Here is a 12,577-nt window from a genome sequence, read left to right as displayed (position 1 = left end):
CGAATCAAATAAAACGTAAGCAGATTTATTGTCAATAAGAAACGTACCCGTAACAAGCTCCGGGTCTTCCTGTGCCTCTGCCGCATTAATATTGAAAACTCTTCCGCGGCCTTGTCCATTCGTGTTCTCCTGGTTCGGGCAATTTCTAATAATGTGGCCCGGTTTTCCACATTTATAACAAACTACATTGGCATAACTTGCTCCGACCCTACTTGCTCCGCCATTACTCGTTCCGACATCATTTGTTCCTTTCGTTCTGTTAACCCCTGGTCCGTAGACCTCACACTTCGTCGCGCTATGACCATTTCTTTTACACTTGTTGCAAAATTTGGTGCAGAACCCCGAGTGATACTTTTCACACCTTTGGCATAGCTGCTTCTGATTGTTGTTGTTGTTGCGGTTGTTATTGTTGTTGGGATGATTGTTGTAGTTGCTGTTGTTGTTGTTGTTGTTGTTGGGCCGTTTGTTGTAGTTACGATTGATGTTGCGATTGTTGGGATAATTGTTGCGATTATTATTGTAATTGCTGTTGTTGTTGTATTGATGATTCTTATCACCATTTTCCTCCCACTTTCTTTTGACTTGCTTCACATTGGCCTCTTCAGCCGTCTGTTCTTTAATTCTTTCCTCAATCTGGTTCACTAGTTTGTGAGCCATTCTACATGCCTGTTGTATGGAGGCGGGCTCGTGTGAACTTATATCTTCTTGGATTCTTTCCGGTAATCCTTTCACAAACGCGTCGATCTTCTCTTCCTCATCTTCGAACGCTCCCGGACACAATAGGCACAATTCTGTGAATTGTCTTTCGTACGTGGTAATATCAAATCCTTGGGTTCGTAACCCTCTAAGTTCTGTCTTGAGCTTATTGACCTCGGTTCTGGGACGGTACTTCTCGTTCATCAAGTGCTTGAATGTTGACCACGGTAGTGCATACGCATAATCTTGTCCCACTTGCTCTAGATAGGTATTCCACCATGTTAACGCAGAACCTGTGAAGGTATGCGTAGCGTACTTCACTTTATCCTCTTCAGTACACTTACTTATGGCAAACACCGATTCGACCTTCTCGGTCCACCGTTTCAATCCGATCGGTCCTTCGGTTCCATCAAATTCCAAAGGTTTGCAGGCAGTGAATTCTTTGTAGGTGCATCCTACACGATTTCCTGTACTGCTAGATCCAAGGTTATTATTGATATGTAGCGCAGCCTGTACTGCAGCTATGTTTGAAGCTAGAAAAGTACGGAATTCCTCTTCATTCATATTCACGGTGTGTCGAGTAGTCGGTGCCATTTCCTTCAAAATAGTCAAATGGAACAAGTTAATCATACAGAATATTAAGAGTAGTTAATAGTATTTCGTAGCATAATATGAACTCATTTATAAAAGCTTTTTCTTCATATTAGCATTTTATAAGTTTAAATTCGGGTAGTACCTACCCGTTAAGTTCATACTTAGTAGCTAATATACAATTCAACTACTACAATTCTATATGAAAAACTGATTATAATAATATTTCGCGTTCAAACTTTTATACAATATTTTACAAACTTACAATACCGCTTATTTTACATAAAGCATGAAATATAGCACACAATAACTTTGATACAAGATAGTGGTGAAGATAATTCTAGCTAGTACACAAGTCGTTCAGCAAAGGAAATAAAGACACGTAATTCATACGTCCAGAAACAAGTCATGCATTCTGGTTTTACTAGGACTATTTCCCATCCTTGGTCTTGTGGAACATAACCGTTATGGCCGTTGATAAGACAGCGTGTTGTAACGTCGTCAAAGGGACGAGGGTTACGTAATGACCAACAGTCTCGTAATAACCTAAAAACCTCATTTCTTACCCCAATTACCGACTCCATCACTTGTGGGAACGTTTTGTTTAATAGTTGTAGCCCGATGTTCTTTTTCTCACTTTGGTGAGAAGCGAACATTACTAACCCGTAAGCATAGCATGCTTCTTTATGTTGCATGTTAGCCGTTTTTTCTAAATCATGAAGTCCTATATTCGGATACATTGAGTCAAAATAATTTCTTAACCCGTTGCGTAAAATAGCATTTGGGCTCCCCGCAATATATGCGTCAAAGTAAACACATCGTAACTTATGGGTTTCCCAATGTGATATCCCCCATCTTTCAAATGAAAGTCTCTTATAAACCAAGACATTCTTGGAACGTTCTTCGAATGTCTTACAAACTGATTTCACCGTAAATAGTTGTGCCGAAGAATTCTGACCGACTCTAGACAAGATTTCATCAATCATGTCTCCGGGTAGGTCTCTTAAAACATTGGGTTGTCTATCCATTTTGTGTTTTTATACTGTAAAATAGACAAGAGTTAGATTCATAAAAAAAAATACTTATTAATACAAGCAATTTTTACATATATCATAAAGCATAAGCACACTATATTACATATATTACACCACACGAATATAACTATCTTATTCCGACTCGCTCGTTTCTTCTTCTTCGGTTTTGGTTCGTTTTGCCAAGTTTCTAGGGATATATGATGTTCCCCTAATATGAGCTGTCGTTTTCCACAACGGTTTAGAAAAACCTGGTGGTTTAGACGTTTCCGGGTCATTGTTACAACTTAAGGGCTTCGGGGGTTGACGATACATATAAAGTTCATCGGGGTTGGAATTAGATTTCTCTATTTTTATGCCCTTTCCCTTATTATTTTCTTTTGCCTTTTTAAATTCAGTTGGGGTAATTTCTATAACATCATCGGAATTCTCGTCGGAATCCGATTCATCGGAGAATTGGTAATCCTCCCAATATTTTGCTTCCTTGGCGGAAACACCATTGACCATAATTAACCTTGGTCGGTTGGTTGAGGATTTTCTTTTACTTAACCGTTTTATTATTTCCCCCACCGGTTCTATTTCCTCCTCCGGTTCCTCCTCTTTCGGTTCTGATTCTTCTTCCGGTTCTGATTCTTCTTCCGGTTCTTCTTCGGGAACTTGTGAATAAGTCCAATATATATTCGACTCTTCGTTATTATTAGGTGAGTTAATGGGATTTGTGCTAGAGGTAGACATCTATCACACAATATCAAACATGTTAAGTGATTAATATATCACATAATATATACATGTTAATAATATATAGTTTCCAACAAAAATGTTAAGCAATCATTTTTAAAGAAAACACGGTCGAAGTCCAGACTCACTAATGCATCCTAACAAACTCTATAAGACACACTAATGCAATTTTTCTGGTTCTCTAAGACCAACGCTCAGATACCAACTGAAATGTCCCGTTCTTATTGATTAAAAACATTCCATATTAATTGATTTTGGTTGCGAGATTTTGACCTCTATATGAGACATTTTTCAAAGACTGCATTCATTTTTAAAACAAACCATAACCTTTATTTCATAAATAAAGGTTTAAAAAGCTTTACGTAGATTATCAAATAATGATAATCTAAAATATCCTGTTTACACACGACCATTACATAATGGTTTACAATACAAATATGTTACATCGAAATCAGTTTCTTGAATGCAGTTTTTACACAATATCATACAAACATGGACTCCAAATCTTGTCCTTATTTTAGTATGCAACAGCGGAAGCTCTTAGTATTCACCTGAGAATAAACATGCTTTAAACGTCAACAAAAATGTTGGTGAGTTATAGGTTTAACCTATATATATCAAATCGTAACAATAGTCCACAAGATTTCATATTTCAATACACATCCCATACATAGAGATAAAAATCATTCATATGGTGAACACCTGGTAACCGACATTAACAAGATGCGTATATAAGAATATCCCCATCATTCCGGGACACCCTTCGGATATGATATAAATTTTGAAGTACTAAAGCATCCGGTACTTTGGATGGGGTTTGTTAGGCCCAATAGATCTATCTTTAGGATTCGCGTCAATTAGGGTGTCTGTTCCCTAATTCTTAGATTACCAGACTTAATAAAAAGGGGCATATTCGATTTCGATAATTCAACCATAGAATGTAGTTTCACGTACTTGTGTCTATTTTGTAAACCATTTATAAAACCTGCATGTATTCTCATCCCAAAAATATTAGATTTTAAAAGTGGGACTATAACTCACTTTCACAGATTTTTACTTCGTCGGGAAGTAAGACTTAGCCACTGGTTGATTCACGAACCTATAACAATATATACATATATATCAAAGTATGTTCAAAATATATTTACAACACTTTTAATATATTTTGATGTTTTAAGTTTATTAAGTCAGCTGTCCTCGTTAGTAACCTACAACTAGTTGTCCACAGTTAGATGTACAGAAATAAATCGATAAATATTATCTTGAATCAATCCACGACCCAGTGTATACGTATCTCAGTATTGATCAAAACTCAAACTATATATATTTTGGAATCAACCTCAACCCTGTATAGCTAACTCCAACATTCACATATAGAGTGTCTATGGTTGTTCCGAAATATATATAGATGTCTCGACATGATAGGTCGAAACATTGTATACGTGTCTATGGTATCTCAAGATTACATAATATACAATACAAGTTGATTAAGTTATGGTTGGAATAGATTTGTTACCGATTTTCACGTAGCTAAAATGAGAAAAATTATCCAATCTTGTTTTACCCATAACTTCTTCATTTTAAATCCGTTTTGAGTGAATCAAATTGCTATGATTTCATATTGAACTCTATTTTATGAATATAAACAGAAAAAGTATAGGTTTATAGTCGGAAAAATAAGTTACAAGTCATTTTTGTAAAGGTAGTCATTTCAGTCGAAAGAACGACGTCTTGATGACCATTTTAGAAAACATACTTCCACTTTGAGTTTAACCATAATTTTTGGATATAGTTTCATGTTCATAATAAAAATCATTTTCCCAGAATAACAACTTTTAAATCAAAGTTTATCATAGTTTTTAATTAACTAACCCAAAACAGCCCGCGGTGTTACTACGACGGCGTAAATCCGGTTTTACGGTGTTTTTCGTGTTTCCAGGTTTTAAATCATTAAGTTAGCATATCATATAGATATAGAACATGTGTTTAGTTGATTTTAAAAGTCAAGTTATAAGAATTAACTTTTATTTGCGAACAAGTTTAAAATTAACTAAACTATGTTCTAGTGATTACAAGTTTAAACCTTCGAATAAGATAGCTTTATATGTATGAATCGAATGATGTTATGAACATCATTACTACCTCAAGTTCCTTGGATAAACCTACTGGAAATGAGAAAAATAGATCTCGCTTCAAAGGATCCTTGGATGGCTTGAAAGTTCTTGAAGCAGAATCATGACACAAAAACAATTTCAAGTAAGATTTCCACTCGAAATAAGATTGTTATAGTTATAGAAATTGAATTAAAGTTTGAATATGATTATTACCTTGTATTAGAAAGATAACCTACTGTAAGTAACAAAGGTTTCTTGATCTTGGATGATTACTTGGAATGGATTTAGAAAACTTGGAAGTAAACTTGCAATCTTGGAAGTATTCTTGATTTTATGAAACTAGAACTTTTGGAATTTATGAAGAACACTTAGAACTTGAAGATAGAACTTGAGAGAGATCAATTAGATGAAGAAAATTGAAGAATGAAAGTGTTTGTAGGTGTTTTGGGTCGTTGGTGTATGGATTAGATATAAAGGATATGTAATTTTTTTTCATGTAAATAAGTCATGAATGATTACTCATATTTTTGTAATTTTATGAGATATTTCATGCTAGTTTCCAAATGATGGTTTCCACATGTGTTAGGTGACTCACATGGGCTGTTAAGAGCTGATCATTGGAGTGTATATACCAATAGTACATACATCTAAAAGCTGTGTATTGTACGAGTACGAATACGGGTGCATACGAGTAGAATTGTTGATGAAACTGAACGAGGATGTAATTGTAAGCATTTTTGTTAAGTAGAAGTATTTTGATAAGTGTCTTGAAGTCTTTCAAAAGTGTATGAATACATATTAAAACACTACATGTATATACATTTTAACTGAGTCGTTAAGTCATCGTTAGTCGTTACATGTAAACGTTGTTTTGAAACCTTTAGGTTAACGATCTTGTTGAATGTTGTTAACCCATTGTTTATTATAACAAATGAGATGTTAAATTGTTATATTATCATGATATTATGATATATAATATATCTTAGTATGATATATATACAGTTAAATGTCGTTACAACGATAATCGTTACATATATGTCTCGTTTCGAAATCATTAAGTTAGTAGTCTTATTTTTACATATGTATTTCATTGTTAATACACTTAATAATATATTTACTTATCATTTAACATACTTAACCAAGTGTATCAATATCTTAATATAATACATATGTACCTAGTAAGACGTTGTTATAACGATAATCGTTATATATATCGTTTTCGAGTTTCTTAAATTAATAGTCTCATTTTTATGTATATAACTCATTGTTAAAATACCTAATGAGATACATACTTATAATAAAATCATGTTAACTATATATATAACCATATATATGTCATCGTATAGTTTTTACAAATTTTAACGTTCGTGAATCACCGGTCAACTTGGGTGGTCAATTGTCTATATGAAACCTATTTCAATTAATCAAGTCTTAACAAGTTTGATTGCTTAACATGTTGGAAACACTTAATCATGTAAATAACAATTTCATTTAATATATATATAAATATGGAAAAGTTCGGGTCACTACAATAAAAAGGTTAAGAAATTGAGAAATAAGGAGGTGAGGACTTTTAAAGTCCAATGGCGTCGAAGTATAGGTTCCGAGTTTACTTGGGAGCCCGAAGTGGGGGAGAGTTGTAAGATCCGGTTTTCTCAGACAGGTGGGACGCCGTCCAAAGGGCGGGACGCCGTCCCAGATCAATGGACTGGACGCCGTCCAACTTCCTGGACGCCGTCCAGAATAGCTGGCAGATTCAACTTTGTTTTTTTTAGATATTTAGTTGGGCAATTTTGTAATTTTACTTTGTGGACGACTTAAAGGCTCAAGATCAGTTTTAGGAGTATCATTTACTCCATCTTTCAACCACCAAACCTCCTCCATTCAATTCTAGAGAGAGAGAGTGTTTCAAGAGTGAGAAAGCTCCATTTAAGGTAGAAGAAGCTCTTTTCGGGTTAGAGCTCGGGTATTAAAGTTGTTCATCTCCTCACTAGCTACGTTTTGATAGTTGTGGTAAGCCCTAAATCTAATTTCCTTGTTTTAATTGTTTAAGAGTTAGGGTTTGTGTAAGTGATGAACTTTAAAACCCATTTGTGAGTGTTTTGGGGGTTTTGGGTGAATATGGGTCATGAAGGCTCATAGATGACTAACCTAGGGTTTGAATGTGATAATTAAGCTCTTGGGTCTTAATTTAGTTAATTAACTACTAGCACACTTTAATGATATGTAAATGGGTGTTATTTAGATATGAGGTGACCCGAATGGGTATGGAAACCTCGAATGGGTAAAATGGGTCTTTGATGACCTAAGTTTGACTTGTTAGTAGGGAAATGAGATAACTGGGTGATTAAATGCATATTAAGACCATAAATGGCTAGAGTTAGGGTTTTTGGTAAAGTTGACCCATTATTAGGGTTAAGGGTGCAATTGGGTTGGAATTGCACTTTGAGTCAAACGACTCTAGTATGTTGAGTGAGTTAGTTGACAAATTCGATTGTGTGATTGATTATGTGCCTAATGTAATAGGTACGTTACTTTGAAGGTTTGCAAGTTCGGTTAACTTTCACGAAGACATTAAGGTGAGTGGAGTAATTATACATATGTGTATATGACGTATTTATTTGTGGGTGTTATGGTATGAACCATCGAGCCGGTAGTGCCATAACATGTGTGTGATCAAGTGTGAACCATGAGCCGGTAGCACTATAAACTAAGATGTGAACCACGAGCCGGTAGCATCGAGTGTGAACCACGAGCCAGTAGCACTATAAAACAAAGTGTGAACCACGAGCCGGTAGCACTATAAAAGAGTATGACTCAATTGCGTATGGTGTGAACCACAAGCCGGTAGCACCATAGCGTTATGGTTAACCATATTGAGATTGTTGATTGTTTTGGCATATTGTTTAAATATATTATGTTGAGCATATGCTAATGCAATTTTGTGATAATGTGCGACTTGTTAAGTATTTCGGGTATGATGTTATGCTATTTTGAGTTTCAAGTTCGTACGAGGTATTCGGAAATTGTGATTGCAAATAGATGGGTTATATATATGTATGTATAATTATTGCATTCACTAAGCGTTAGCTTACCCTCTCGTTGTCTACCTTTTTAGGCTCGGGTGCGGACAAATAAAAAGGCATTCGGTTGGATTAGTTCTCCCGCTTGATTTGATAGGGGATGCTTTTGGGTTAGCTTTTGGAAGTTCGGTCAAGCTTTGGGTAGTTTAACCCCAAACACCATGCTCTAGGGTCGTTTGGGAATTAAACTTGTATTTGGTCGAAACTTTTATTTTTGAAACGAAACTCGTAAAATGGGCGATGTGGGCCCGATGTTGTAAAACTTGATTTGATGATGAAAGCCTCTTAGTTTATCATATTGTGTTATGTTGTGAAAAGGTTTTCGTGTAAAAGTGTCGGGAACCGGGTTTTCCGCTCACGTGAGTTGGACCCGTGATCAGTCCTTGGCAGTTCATTGGGACGCCGTCCCAATTGCTTGGACGCCGTCCCATTCTTAAGGGCTGGACGCCGTCCCAAAATCTGGACGCCGTCCAAATGGTCAGTCCCAGGAAATTTTTTTTGTACGCCTTTGAGTTTATGAAGTCGGCTTGTTACAAACGAGTCACTGATTTATAGAAGCAAATGACCACAACGCTCAATTTTATAAGTTACATTTTTTATAAGGTAATTTATTGATGAGTAAGTCAATTTATTAATAAGGGTACACGTCGCGTAACGTAAAAGGCTAGTTTTCTAAACGTACGAAAGTGCGTTCGAAAAATCGAAAGTGGTACACGAGTCGAGTATCAACGTACGAGTCAACGGACCTAAAATTACAAGTCAACTATGTACATGAATATAATATAATATATATAATTAATATAAATTATATATATATATATATATATATATATATATATATATATATATATATATATATATATATATATATATATATAATATGTCGACAAACAAGAAAACAAAATAATTGTGAGCTGGATTTTGGGGCCATGCGACCGCATGAGAAATAGACATAAAACCCATGCGATCGCATGACGGTCAGAATTCAGAAACATTCTATAAATTGGCTAGTTTGCTCAACACACACACATATTAATATCTACATTACTCCGTATTTATTTATTTTATTTATTTATATTATTATTATTATTATTATTATTATTATTATTATTATTATTATTATTATTATTATTATTATTATTATTAAGATTAATATTATTATTAATCTTATTATTATTAGTAGTATTAATATTATACATAAAATACTACGACGAGGTCTTGAGCGTGTCACTTTCAAAATGGGTTTTCAAGCGGGATAGAGCTAAGAAAATTAAGGGTAATGTTCGGGGGTATATTTATCAATCAAACCTAGTGTTTATCATCTCCGTTACGTCTACGTACTTTCCTACAATATTGAATCTCAATATTGATACGTAAGCACTCATATTTTATGTTTTATATATTAATTGTGTATCCATGTCTAGTGCTCGAGTATATATATTTATACATACGTGTATGCTAAATTTTGTCGTTAAATAGTTTTTAATAGATCACGAATTAAATACATATATTACTGGTAAAAGGTATATGATATACATGTTTTTGAAAAGCTGGCGAAAAATCAATAACTTTTCATTTAGATATCGAATAGTTTCGATGAACGGATTAAAAGATATGATCAACTGAATTATAATTGACGTTAATTGGAATTGCTTTTGAATCTGCAATTAATATTTAAACAAATTTTTTGTAAGATTGATAAATTGGATTTTTGAATATTACCAACCGAGTAAATGAATCATTATATAAGGTACGTCTCGTTTTGTTGAACTATTGTCAAAATTGACTTTTTGAAACGACTTTGGATAACTTTTGTATGTCGATCTCGAGCATTAGGATTGTGATACACTATGACCTGACCTAGCTTGATAAACATTTATTGACCAACATATGTTCTCTAGGTTGAGATCTACGGTTATTTGGTAATCTGAGTTTCGGTCACATTTTGGTGAACGACTTTATATGCTGCTAAAGTGAGTTTCATTTGCTCCCTTTTTAATTGCTTTTGCAATCTATATTTTTGGGCTGAGAATACATGCACTTTATTTTAAACGCAATGGACACAAGTACATACTAAATTTTACACCGAGTTTGAACCGAAAATCCCCTAGCTTTGGTAACTAGTAACTGCCGGTTATAAGTACTGGTGGGCGCGAGTAGTTATATATGGATCCATAGGGCTTGATATCCCCGTCCGAGCTAGAGCACTAGCCTTTTAACGGACGTATGCTATTTGAGAAGCGTACTCGTTGGTTTGCGTGTATTATTAAGATGATTATACAAAGGGTACAAATTATATATACGTTAAGTTTAGTTACCAGAGTGCTCAATTTCGTAGAATATTTTGATAAACGTTTCTGGATTGAACAACTGAAATCTTGTGATCCACCTTTATATACAGATTATGCTTAACATTAAAACTATGAACTCACCGACCTTTGTGTTGACACTTTTAAACATGTTTATTCTCAGGTTTCTAGAATTCTTCCGCTGTTTGCTTATACGTTATACAAGCTATGTGCATGGAGTCATAGATGCTTTATTCAAGAAAACTTTGACTGCATTGTCAACGGATGTAGTATTGTAAACTATTATATACGGTGATTGTCGATACGTAGAAATCATCAGACATCGAAAACCTTGGATTTATATATTCATTTATGGTGTGCCTTTTCAAAAGAATGCAATGTTTACAAAATGTATCATATAGAGTTTAAAACCTCACTATGAAATCAATGAATGATGTATTCGTCCAAAGGGATTTGGAAGGATCGTCACAACGTATCCGCGTCAGATTCTTTGGCATTTATTAGCAAAAATAACTTTGCGATTCCTTTTCAAAGTAGCCAGTTTTGTCACAGCTAAAGCAAGTCAACTTCGACTTTTTAGTTGAAACATCTTATTATAACCTTGATATATACGTTGCCCTTTCGCCATTGTTACCGGGGAACCGTTTATGTTCCACCACATTAGTAATAAACTTACCAACAACTGCACTGATCTTTGATTTTTCCAAAAAATCATTATATTTATCAAAACCCATCATTTATTCATCTGCATCTTGAAACGAGAATTTCCATACGAATCATCGGGAATTAGCAATCAGTATTTTGAAATCTCGCAGCATGTCTATGCCAACAGTTATATGTGTACATATAACGGACTTACATACTTCGAATGTGAAGTTTCTGAAAAACACCCCGAACTGCGGAATAGTTCTCGAAATACTGATGAAGCAGCAAAAACTATAAACGACATTAACAGTAAAAAGTTTGATGATAAAGAATAGTGTGTTGGCAAAGCTCAGAAAAAGAGAAGGTTTGGAACTGAAAAACTGATTGAGCAAAGTATGAAGGAGGTTGTGGACAAATCACAAAGACTAAACCTGCCTTCAAAGAATCCAAATGATTCAGTATCTGCTGAAGTCATTAACGAATACCTTGCTCCTTACTCTAAATCTTTACGGAAAAATCTTCTTCATCATCCTTGATATTAGAAATTCTAAGATATCATCGTATCTTTCATTATAAATATCCTCGATATTTCTGAAGATATTTTCATAACTATTCTTATTCGAAATCATTTATCTTTTTGCACTGTCAGTGTTACATCATAACGGAAACTGTTTTAGTTTCTAAATTCTGAAAAATTCGAATTTAAAATATGAATGTTTTTGAAGTAGTGTTGGGAACTGAAGCATGAGTTAGTATAATATAATGACACTTGATCAACGTGATTATATTACAGTAAGTCATGCTGAGTTTCTAATGGAACATGATGGTTCACAGACCATAACGTCATCATGTGTCATGTTACACGACTCTTACATTCTACCTAATCTCCAAATATATCAATAACATAATTTCTTGATAGTTCTATCTTTTCCGAATTCTCTGGTAATTTAACAAGTCAGAGCATGCTATTACCAGTTCTTTCTTAGAACGTTAGCCATGATCATTCGAAATTCAAAGATTTAATCTACGAAACCGAGACGTCCTAATCGCTTTACTTTAAGTCGGGAAGAAAACCAAAGCATGAAGCTTCAAAATATAAGGGAAGATATAAAGCCCAGCAACAACTCAAAAATTACAAACCGTGTATATCGATGCGGATAGCAATATAAAGACATGGGAGAACTAAAAACACTATAAAACCAAGAGTATAGTGGAAGTAGATAGATTCTTCCGGCGGCAGATGAAAAAGAAGAATGACAGATATGAAAGTTAGGAGTATATCAAGAATCAGAACGGGATGAAGCATATGGATGAATGCTTTAAAGTATGAATTGAGGGAGAAAGAATAGAAGGTATGAGTTGTGAAAATA

This window comes from Rutidosis leptorrhynchoides, chromosome 6 (genome assembly GCF_046630445.1).
Source record: "Rutidosis leptorrhynchoides isolate AG116_Rl617_1_P2 chromosome 6, CSIRO_AGI_Rlap_v1, whole genome shotgun sequence".
Classification (NCBI taxonomy): domain Eukaryota; kingdom Viridiplantae; phylum Streptophyta; class Magnoliopsida; order Asterales; family Asteraceae; genus Rutidosis; species Rutidosis leptorrhynchoides.
Note: the sequence above shows the minus strand (reverse complement) of the source record.